The sequence below is a fragment of the Balaenoptera acutorostrata genome, chromosome 21 (assembly GCF_949987535.1).
Source record: "Balaenoptera acutorostrata chromosome 21, mBalAcu1.1, whole genome shotgun sequence".
In the NCBI taxonomy this organism is placed as follows: Eukaryota; Metazoa; Chordata; class Mammalia; order Artiodactyla; family Balaenopteridae; genus Balaenoptera; species Balaenoptera acutorostrata.
Window position 1 is genome coordinate 24,482,320 of NC_080084.1, and position 12,549 is coordinate 24,494,868.

The following is a 12,549-nucleotide window of genomic DNA, read 5'->3' on the forward strand; positions in this document are numbered from 1 at the left end:
TTGTAGTACAATATCACAGCCAGGATATAACATTGATAGAATCCACAGATCTTGTGCAGATTTCCCCAGTTTTATCTGTGCTACTGTGTGTGGGTAGTGTGTGTGTGTTTAAAATTTTATTTTAAACTAATTTTAAACTTATGAAAAGCTAAAAGAATAATACCAGGAGCATTTTTTCTTTTTCCTAAATCATTTTAAGTTGCCAACCTGGTGCCCCATCACCTCCCAAATATGTAAGTATGAATATCCAACAAACAAGGCCATTGTTCCACATAACTGCGCTATTACCATCAAAATCAGGAATTTAACATGGGTACATTATTACCATCTAACCTACAGAGTTTATTCAAGTTTCACCATTTTCCAATAATATCCTTTCTAGAAACGAATCCAATTCTATTTAGTTGGCACATCTGTTTAAGTCCTGTTCACATTGGATCTATTCTTCCATCTTTACTTGACTTAAATGATTTGACACTTTTAAAAATTGTAGGCCAGTTATTTTATAGTATGTCCCTCAATTGGGGTTTGTCTGATTTTTCTTCATGACTAGATTCAAGTTAAGTATTTTTGGCAGGAGTATCAGAAAAGTAATACCAAATTATTCTCACTGCATTCTATCAACTGATAAGCAAATTCAATGTGTGCCATTACTGGGGATATTAAACATTAGCACGTGATTAAATAGTTTCTTCCAGGTTTCCCCAGTTGTAAAGATTCCCTCTTTTACCTTTATAATTGACAAGCATTTTGCACAGAAGTTCTTTGAATTTATAGAAATATCTTGTGCATCATTTAACTCTCACCAAAATGTTTTACATGCATTCATGTTTTTGGCTGAGTTACTTATTACTGTGATAATTGCCAGATGATTTTCTTATTCTGTAGTTTTCTCCTCTATTTATTAGTTGGCATTCCACTGTTACGAAAATCTTTCACCTCTCCTCATTTAGTCATTCATTCATTTATTCATCCATTCATTTATTCATGCATTCATATCTGTATGTACTGGTGGATTTCTGTTTTATTCAATTGATTATAATATGTTGCTATTATCACTTGTTTTAATGCTCAAATTGTCCCAGATTTGACCAGTGTGGATCTCAGGCTGGTTTGTGTATCCTTTTGACACGGCTCCATCATATGGGGAACATTTCTTTACTTTCTGGTACATCAAAATGTTCCTGGCTCATCCGTTTCTTCCCTTCCCCAGTCCAGGAATCGGAAATTTCTCCAAGGAGCTCTGGTTCCTTTTAGTGGAGAATGGTATTTATAAAGCAAGATCTGAGTGAAAGATATGCTCATTGCTACTGGAGTATCTCTGCTCCCAGGCTCTCTCAGGACAGAGCTAGGATATATATGAACTATGTTATATACAATTACATTATCTATCCCCACATTTTCCTTCCTTCCTCCCTCCCTCCCTTCCTTCCTATCTTCCTTACTATTTTCTTTCTATTTGTCATCTATCTATTGAAAACTATAAATTCACATTAATATTTCCATATCTAATCTAACATTACAGGGTTCATTCTAGTTTTCTTTTTTTCCATATTTGTGACTCCCTTTTCTAGCAGCAATAAATCAGACTCAATTTTTCTCAATATAAATAACTATTTGATTAGTTACCGTCATAGGTACTCAACTCATATCAAAGCCACCATCACCCTCCTCTCCACCCTCCCCATCTCTCTGCCACCGGTGTGACAAACTTCTCAAGCTGCTTGGTTTCTGAATACCCTACACTAGCAACTGCCACTTCACTCCTCCTCATGGATGCTGTGCTCACCCTACTCAATCTTCAGTCTTTCACATTAGATGCCACTACTCACCTCCACCTTCAGACATCTTCCTCAACTCTCTCATCCTCGAATAACCAGGCCAGGCTGCCACCAGTGCACCCAAGCCCCCAGACACTCTGGAACCCCACTCAGATTCTGAAAGCCTCCCTTAGGCACTGCCCGTAACCCTGTATGGATGACAGTGTTTTCACATCTTCACCTAGTCGTTTGTTGACCAAATTAGGAAGAAAGGAATGGAGGAAATGAGGAAGTAAAGGAAAAGAAGTGCACAGAAAGAAGGAAAGGAAGGATTTTGTTTTAAATCAGAGATCTATAGACCCCTATCTTACACTATACATAAAAATCAACTAAAATGGATTAAAAACTTAAACATAAGACCTGAAACCATAAAACTCCTAAGAGAAAACACAAGGGAAAAACCTCCCTGACATTGACCTTGGCAATAATTTTTTGAATACGACACCAAAAGCTTAGGCAACGAAAGCATAAATAAATAAACAAACTAAAAATTTCTGCACAGGAAAGGAAACCATCAACAAAATGAAAAGGCAACCCATGGAATGGGAGAAAATATTTGAAAACCATAAATCTGATAAACCATATAACTGAAAACCATATATCTGATATCCAAAATATATAAGAAACTCATACAACTCAATAGCAAAATAAACTCATAAAAAATGGGCAAAAGAGCTGAATAGACATTTTTCCAAAGAAGATATACAAATTACCATTAGATATATGAAAAGGTGCTCAACATCACTAATCATCAGAGAAATGGATATCAAGATCATAATGAGATCTCACCTCACATCAGTTAAATAACCATTATCAAAAAGACAAAAAAGGCAACAAGTGTTAGGGAGGATGTGGAGAAAGGGGGACCCTTATATACTTTTGATGGGATTGTAAATTGGTATACCAATTATGGAAAACAATATGGAGGTTCCTCAAAAAATTAAAAATAGAACTACCTTATGATCCAGAAATCCCTGTTCTGGGTATATACGCAAAGAAAATTAAATCAGTACCTCATAAAGATATCTGTGCTCCCATATTCATTGCAGCATTATTCACAATAGCTGAAATACAAAAACAACCTAAGTGTCCATTGATGAATGATTGAGTAAAGAAATATTTGTATGTACATACAATGAAATATTACTCAGCTTTAAAAAAAGAAGGAGATTCTGCCATTTGCGACAACATGCATGAAAATGGAAGACATTATGCTAAGTGAAATTAGCCAGAATCAGAAAGAAAAATACTGCCTGATCTCATTTATATGTGAAATCTTAAAAAAGTTGAATACATAGAAACAGAGTAGAACAGTGTTTACCAGGGGCTGGGAAGTGGAGGAAATGGGGAGATGTTGGTCAAAGGGTATGATGTTTCCGTTATGTAGAATGGATAGGTTCTGGAGATCTGATTAACAGCATTATAACTATAGTGAATGGTACTGGATTGTGTACTGGAAATTTGCTCAGAGAGTGGATTTCAGGTGCTCTTACAACAACAACATGTTAACTGTGTGAGGACGTGGATATGTTAATTAACTTGAATGTAGTAATCATTTCACTATATATATATATGTATATATCTCAAAACACCATGCTGTGCACCTTAAATATATACAATTTTTATTTTAAAAAAAACAAATAAAAATAAAAGTAGAATTACCTTGAGATCCAGCAATTCCACTTCTAGAATTTATCCAGAAGAATTGAAATCAGGATCCAAAAAGTTTTAGTACCCCTATTTTCATTGCAGCACTATTCACAATAGCCAAGTTGTGGAAACAATTAAAAGTCCATTAACAGATGACTGTGTAAAGAAACTATGGAATATACATCTAATGGAATATTATTTAGCCTTAAAAAAGACAGGAATTCTGCAATGCATGACCATATGAATGAAGCTTAAGGACAAACTAAGTGAAATAAGCCAGTTACAGAAGACAGGTATGGCTTGATTCGATTTGTATGAGGTATCTATGAATAATCTCTAAATAGGTGCTGTACAATATTGTACCTAGAGTCAACAATAACATATTGTACATTTAAAAAATTTTAAGAGGTAGATCTCATGTTAAATGTAATTTCCGTAATAAAATTTTAAATTTAAATTAAAAAAATACTTTTCTTTTTCAACCATCTTGGACCCTGTGGAGGCCTGCTGGGAGCAGGACTTCTAAAACAACAAATATGTCTGGAAGGCTGTGGTCCAAGGCCATTCTTGCTGGCTATAAGCAGGGTCTACAGAACCAGAGGGAGCACACAGCTCTCCTGAAAATTGAAGGTGTATATGCTTGAGATGAAACTGAATTCTGTCTAGGCAAGAGATGTGCTTATCTGTACAAAGCAAAGAACAACACAGTAACTCCTGGTGGAAAACCTAACAAAACCAGAGTAATCTGGGGAAAGATAACTCTTGCTCATGGAAACAGTGGCATGGTTCATGCCAAATTCTGAAGCAACCTTTCTACTAAAGCCATTGGACACAGAATTCGTGTGATGCTGTACCCTTCAAAGATTTAAACTTACTGAAAAGTAAATAAATAAAATGTGGATTTGTTCCCTTGTAAAAAATAAAATAAAAAAATAGAACCATTCTGATCTCAGTGTCTAGCATAGGACTGTACTGATTGAATACAAGGTAATAAATATTTGATGAATAAAAAATTTTTAAAAACCAATCAAGAGATTTATTTATCACCTATCCCAATAGAGATATGAGAGGGAAATTTTTCTTTTTAACTGGCAGTGTGGTTGTGTAAGGGAGAAAGAGTAGTGAAGGAAAAAGTTAATTTAGGATATTTAAAATAGGCCAAGAGTTGCCCCCTGAAAAGTTTACAGAATTGTCACAGTTTGGCTTTAGAGTCCACAATCACCTATAAAAATTAATAAAAAGACATAATTAAAACAGAGTCAGGAAGCCAGAGGGGGAGCTCTCCACCCTACAAGGATTGCAGATCCTGACAGGAAGAAGAAACACTTCCTCTTCCTGTCTGGCAAGAGCTCAGCCAATGAGAGACTGTCACAACTCAGCCAGTGAAAAGCCACTATACTTGGCAATCTCAATTCCTCCAATGGACTCTATGTTTAGTATAGCCCTCCCAACTTCCTCTTCTCCTCTTTAAAAGAGTTCTCCTCTCCTTGCTGCGGGGAGACTTGTGAGTGGCTCACCGTTGCAATTCTTTGCTGATCCCGAATAAACCCATTTTTTGCTGGAGAAATAACTGGCAGTCTGTTTGTTTAAGGTCAACACTCCCCATTTTGTGCTTTTTCTGTCTCACATATTGTGGACACCTAGCACCCTCATGGACTCTCCCCACCTTGCCTCCACTTATTAGGCAAGGATTTGAAACTCACTCACATATTGTAAATAAGCAAAAGCCAACTTTTTTTTTCTTAGATAATGAATATGCAGAGACGAGGTGCTAAGTATTCTTTATCTACCTCACTTCTTTTTCTAAACAGATGGCTTCTCTAGGCACCAACCTTGCCTTTCTTCTCCATCATGCTTAAAGCTGACGTCATGGCTCGGTTTTTGACCTGTATCTCATATCTCATTCCTCCCTATCTCCACCAGACCATGCTCTAGATAGTATTCATAGCTGGTTCTTGCTTCTTAATAAACGAAAAGATAGAAGGAAATGACTTCTCACCTGCTCAGGGGAAAAACTGATTGATTGCAGACTTTATGGGTGAAGTATGGAAAACTGAACCAGTGATAGGGCCCTTTGTGTTCTCTCTGACATTACGGAGGAAGACAGGCTACAGAAGACAAGCACAGGTAGGACAGCGCACCAGTTTGCCTGGCGATGGATCAGAGGTGCAAAAGGCAGCAGAGTTTATAAACAGAGACCAAGATGAGACCCCAGAGAAGTGGTTCTGAGAAGCCTGAACATACGCTCCTGTTGCCTCTGCTGATGGTTGTGGTGATCTCACACTCAGACCTTCAGTCAGACTTTCTTTGATTTTCCTTCCCCTACAGTTTCTCGGCCGTGAGGTGTTTCATTGAACGTCTGGAGTAGCAGCATAGGAAAGTGTCATAAAAATGGAGGAAATTAAACGAAACATGCCCGGTAGGAGCCGAGCATGAATGCACCAGTTCCTGTTCTTCATTGCTGTTCTTTCCAGATGTGGAGACTTTTCTTGAAATGGAAGAAATAAAAAAAAGAATGGTTAGTGGTGTCTAAAAATATATAATTGGATTCAATGACTATTGTGCTGGAAAGGTGTTTTTCAGAGGTACTTCCTGGAGAGAAAAGACATAGGAGAAATTATATTTTGGCTGGCCTGGCAACATTATTTTCCACCCTGAGGACTGTGAATGTTTTATCTGGCTGTCATCTTATTGGCTTTGCCGAAAAATTTAACCCTTTGAACATATATTAAGAACCGAGTGCCAAGGTAGCTGTTCAGTGTCTCCACCTCAGCTTCTAGTTGGCTGGCATTGCTGCATATTAAAAAAAATAAGATATATTGCTGTGGAATACAGGGGAATATTTTCTTTACGGATAGAACCTTAATGGAAATGTGGAAAAGAGTCACTAATGTCTTAAAAAGTTTCTTTGTATTTAAGTTGCTTAAAATCTTCTTACCTTTCACTCAGTGCTGTTGACTGGGGTTTTTACCTCCTGCTGTTGACAGGGTTTACCTTTTTGAAGGAAAGTCATTTTCTCGATAATTTTCTCAATGGTTCTAATACCACTCATGATGAGTGATTAAACTTCACTTGGTCTTTTTCCTCTTTCTAATTCCACTCATACACAGTTTTCCTTACCTGAAAGGGGAAAAAATTGTACCTTGATCTTCAAAACTATTTCATGGAGTTGCATATGCCCTCAACAAACTTCCCTACTTTGTACCCCTCATAGTTTTCTTGTCACTTGGAAAATGACAGGATCATTTTCCAGCCCAAAGTCTGAAATAAAAGAACATATAGTTTCGATCAAAGGAAAAGGAGAGAGGCATCCTGCTGTAGCAAAGCAACTTTGACATTTTCCTTCTATTCAGAATGTTTGATTCATTCTTCCATTCATTTAATATCTATCTATTGAAATGTACTAGCTATAAGGTAGAGAATTACACATTTCAGGTGTCATTACACATTTTAGGTGTAAGGATCTTAGACACATTCTCTGTCCTCAGAAATTTAGATTCCAGTAGGTAAGAAAAGATATTTTTAGAATAACCTAAAGGCTGAAAGAGAAGTACCCATTAAGTGCTAAAACTGAAAAGATGAAAAGACGTATGGGAAGCATGAATCAGGGAATTATTATATTAATTTAATGAATCAGGGAGTTATTTTATGGGGAGAGTTCCATTTGATTTGGGACAGGAACACTGGTTGAATTTCCATGGGTGGAGATGGGGTGGGAGGAATTCAAACAAGGAAGAATGGTATAAACAAGATCGCTGACAAGGAACTGACCAATATACTTGTTTGTTTGTGTCACATGTTTCTCATGTAGGGAAGACAACGAAAGTTCCCCACACCGGTATTGCCTTTCATTTCTCATGTGTTCCTCCTAGTTCTATGCCTTAACAGGGCTCCATGGAGCCAAGGAAAATGTGAAAGCTTCCATGTGTTCGCCCCCCAAAAGCTGTCTACTTAAACTGAAGTGTATGCCCAATCCACCAACCCTCAAGGTCTGAGAATTACACATAAGTGATGAGGTATACAAATGAATGTAGCCCCCAAATGAATTTTCAGAAATACTCTCAGCAATGGAAAGGCAGTTGGGCCCTCTGAAAGCTTTTATGGGTTTGTTTTTTTTCTCTTACAACTACCCATCCCCTGCTTAAATTCCTCTAGTCGCATGGGACTCACTACTCTAAAGAGAATCCTTTTTCCTTCTGAAAACTCTACTACAAATTTATTTTTCACATGTTAAGTGGAAACCTGAACTTCTGCCCTCCAGTTCTTTTCTCCAGGAGGACTGCTCCCCGAAGCAGTCAGGCTGTGAGAAAATCCTCTTCTGCTAGAGATAAACTCTATTTTCCTTACGTAAATTACCTACAGGTTTCTCTATAGGGTGACACACATACACAATAATTCCTACTCTCCAACCCATGATTTGGAATGTTGAATGGATTATTTTGTGTATTTACTCCTAAATTCCAAAGACCTCAAAAATACTTGCTAAAATAAAGCTCTTACCATTAAGAATGAATCATGTGGAGAGAAAAGAATACAATCAACATCCTTGGCAAAATAATAATAATAATAATGATAATGAAAATGATGATGATGATGATGATAATAATGGCTTTATAAACCTCTTTTTTAAAATAAATATATTTATTTTTATTTTATTTTTGGCTGTGTTGGATCTTTGTTGCTGCGCATGGGCTTTCTCTAGTTGCAGTGAGTGGGCTTCTCATCACGGTGGCTTCTCTTGTTGCTGAGCATGGGCTGTAGGCGCACAGGCTTCAGTAGTTGTGGCTCATGGGCTCTAGAGCACAAGCTCAGTAGTTGTCTCACATGGGCTTAGTTGCTCCTTGGCATGTGGGATCTTCCTGGACCAGGGCTCGAACCCGTGTCCCCCGCGTTGGCAGGTGGATTCTTAACCACTGCGCCACCAGGGAAGCCCAACCTCTTTTCTTTATGACCCATTCTCTTATGGAACCAAATAGCTTGGGTTTGTAGAGCCTTTGTTCCAGAATGTTTAAAACATGGCAATACAGTAATTCAGGAGGCAGGAGTGGCAGTGAATATTGTGTTTTCAGGGATTATTTACCACAGCCTGGCTGTGAGAGCCTATTTTGTGAAGGGAGATAATATTAGGACATTGGGGAAAACCACTGGTTGTCAAAAGTACTATTGAATCTTTTATAAAACAAAAGAATAAACCTAAGCTCGGAGACCAAAATACAGAATGGTTCCAAGTTTTGCTTTGGCTACAGGAGCTTGTCTGCATCTCTAAATAAAATAAAAATAAACGTAACAGTTCTGTATTTCTCAATGTCTTGGTGAGTAATGCTTGTTTGTTGCCAGATATTTAGTCAAGCTGAGCTCTCCTACAGAAAGTCCAAAATGCTTTGGGTGCTTTTAAGACTGTGTCCCCAGCTGGCTAGTGAAATTCCTTTCTCTAAGGTTTCAGAGGAGTTCCTGGATACCAAATCTAATGGCCTCTTCTAAACCAATTCTCTCTATTTTTATAGAGTTGGGCAACCTCTCTTTGAAATTCTATCCTCCTCATAGATGTAAACATAACAAGAAGAGCTAGAAAAACACAGGGCTGCAATTCAGAGCTTGGATGCTTTGGAAACTAGTTGGCTGATGACATTTTTAGAACTCTTTTTACAAAAACTGATAAAAAAGAAGGCATGGGGCTTCCCTGGTGGCGCAGTGGTTGAGAATCTGCCTGCTAATGCAGGGGACACGGGTTCGAGCCCTGGCCTGGGAAGATCCCACATGCCGCGGAGCGGCTGGGCCCGTGAGCCACAACTGCTGAGCCTGCGCGTCTGGAGCCTGTGCTCCGCAACGAGAGAGGCCGCGACGGTGAGAGGCCCGCGCATCGCGATGAAGAGTGGCCCCCGCTTGCCACAACTGGAGAAAGCCCTCGCACAGAAACGAAGACCCAACACAGCCAAAATCAATCAATCAATCAATCAATCAAAAACATACGCATCTGATTCAAGATCCTCATTAAAAAAAAAAAAAAAAAAAAAAAAGAAGAAGGCATGTCTCTCATTAAAATTATAGATTTACTCTTCAAATTTTTCTCATTTGGAGTTTATTTTTTTTTTTTATTTTTTTTATTTTTTAAAGGATTTTCTTATTTATTTATTTATTTATTTATTTATTATTTTTGGCTGTGTTGGGTCTTCGGTTCGTGCGAGGGCTTTCTCCAGTTGCGGCAAGCGGGGGCCACTCTTCATCGCGGTGCGGGGACCGCTCTTTATCGCGGTGCGCGGGCCTTTCTCTATCGCGGCCCCTCCCGTCGCGGGGCACAGGCTCCAGACGCGCAGGCTCAGCAATTGTGGCTCACGGGCCCAGCTGCTCCGTGGCATGTGGGATCTTCCCAGACCAGGGCTCGAACCTGCGTCCCCTGCATTAGCAGGCAGATTCTCAACCACTGCGCCACCAGGGAAGCCCATGGAGTTTATTTTGTAATATGCTGTGAGGTAGGCTCAAAGTCATTTTTCTCTACATAGTCAATTTTTCTAATGTGATTTAACAAATACTCTATCCTTTACCACTGACTTTTCATGCCAGCTCAACATATACCACATTCTCATATTTAAAAGGATTTGCTGAACAATCTATTCTCACTTCAATTGCTCTATTTATCTTTTTCATGCTAATGCCATACTCTTTTAGTTAATATACCTTTGTAACTTTTTTTTTTAAATCAGTCATCAATTTTATACACATCAGTGTATACATGTCAATCCCAATCGCCCAATTCAGCACACCACCATCCCCATCCCACCGTGGTTTTCCCCCATTGGTGTCCATACATTTGTTCTCTACATCTGTGTCTCAACTTCTGCCCTACAAACCAGTTCATCTGTACCATTTTTCTAGGTTCCACATACATGCGTTAATATACGATATTTGTTTTTCTCTTTCTGACTTACTTCACTCTGTATGACAGTCTCTAGATCCATTCACGTCTCAACAAATGACCCAATTTCGTTCCTTTTTATGGCTGAGTAATAGTCATTGTATATATGTACCACATCTTCTTTATTCATTCATCTGTCAATGGGCATTTAGGTTGCTTCCATGACCTGGCTATTGTAAATAGTGCTGCAGTGAACATTCGGGTGCATGTGTCTTTTTGAATTACAGTTTTCTCTGGGTATATGCCCAGTAGTGGGATTGCTGGGTCATATGGTAATTCTATTTTTAGTTTTTTAAGGAACCTCCATACTGTTCTCCATAGTGGCTGTATCAATTTACATTCCCACCAACAGTGCAAGAGGGTTCCCTTTTCTCCACACCCTCTCCAGCATTTGTTGTTTGTAGATTTTCTGATGATGCCCATTCTAACTGGTGTGAGGTGATACCTCATTGTAGTTTTGATTTGCATTTCTCTAATAATTAGATGTTGAGCAGCTTTTCATGTGCTTCTTGGCCATCTGTATGTCTTCTTTGGAGAAATGTCTATTTAGGTCTTCTGCCCATTTTTGGATTGGGGTGTTTGTTTCTTTAATATTGAGCTGAATGAGCTGTTTATATAATTTGGAGATTAATCCTTTGTCCGTTGATTCGTTTGCAAATATTTTCTCCCATTCTGAGGGTTGTCTTTTCGTCTTGTTTATGGTTTCCTTTGCTGTGCAAAAGCTTTGAAGTTTCATTAGGTCCCACTTGTTTATTTTTGTTTTTATTTCCATTACTCTAGGAGGTGGATCAAAAAAGATCTTGCTGTGATTTATGTCAAACAGTGTTCTTCCTATGTTTTCCTCTAAGAGTTTTATAGTGTCCAGTCTTATATTTAGGTCTCTAATCCATTTTGAGTTTATTTTTGTGTATGGTGTTAGGGAGTATTCTAATTTCATTCTTTTACATGTAGCTGTCCAGTTTTCCCAGCACCAGTTATTGAAGAGACTGTCTTTTCTCCATTGTATATCTTTGCCTCCTTTGTCATAGATTAGTTGACCATAGGTGCGTGGGTTTATCTCTGGGCTTTCTATCTTGTTCCATTGATCTATGTTTCTGTTTTTGTGCCAGTACCATATTGTCTTGATTACTGTAGCTTTGTAGTACAGTCTGAAGTCAGGGAGTCTGATTCCTCCTGCTCCATTTTTTTCCCTCAAGACTGCTTTGGCTGTTCGGGGTCTTTTGTGTCTCCATACAAATTTTAAGATGATTTGTTCTAGTTCCGTAAAAAATGCCATTGGTAATTTGATAGGGATTGCATTGAATCTGTAGATTACTTTGGGTAGTATAGTCATTTTCACAATATTGATTCTTCCAATCCAAGAACATGGTATATCTCTCCATCTGTTGGTATCATCTTTAATTTCTTTCATCAGTGTCTTATAGTTTTCTGCATACAGGTCTTTTGTCTCCCTAGGTAGGTTTATTCCTAGGTATTTTATTCTTTTTGTTGCAATGGTAAGTGGGAGTGTTTCCATAATTTCTCTTTCAGATTTTTCATCATTAGTGTATAGGAATGCAAGAGATTTCTGTGCATTAATTTTGTATCCTGCAACTTTACCAAATTCATTGATTAGCTCTAGTAGTTTTCTGGTGGCATTTTTAGGATTCTCTATGTATAGTATCATGTCATCTGCAAACAGTGACAGTTGTAACATCTTAATACAATAGTTTGGGTTTCTTTTTTTCAGAATTGCCTTACCTAATTGTGAGCCCTTGATCTTCAATATATTTTTTAGAATCAGCTTTTCAAATTCCCTGGTAAAATCTTGCTAGAATTTTTAGTAGGAATATTGAATAATCAATGTCTACATTAATTCAGAGAGAACTGACAACAAAGTGGTGTTTCTTTCCACTTATTTTGATCTTTTTTAAAGTTCTTTAATAGAGTTTTTAAAGCGTGTGTGTGCATGCATGAGTATGAAGGTCTTATGCATTCTCTGATAAGTTAAACTCAAGATATTCACATAAATGGTGTTTAATTTTGTATTATGTGTTAATTTGTTATTGCTGATGTAAAGAGGTGCTATGGATTTTTAGGTTGATTTAATTCTTGGAAATCTGCTGAATTCTTATTAACATGAATTATTTTCTGTGAAGCTTTTCTATGTAAGTGACTAGAGCACCT

General features: G+C 37.8%; 1 pseudogene; it reads left to right on the top strand.

Moving 5' to 3' along the window:
- Positions 1-4,006: 4,006 nt before the first annotated feature.
- LOC103002539 (60S ribosomal protein L35a-like) lies at positions 4,007-4,339 on the top strand (annotated as a pseudogene).
- Positions 4,340-12,549: the final 8,210 nt, after the last annotated feature.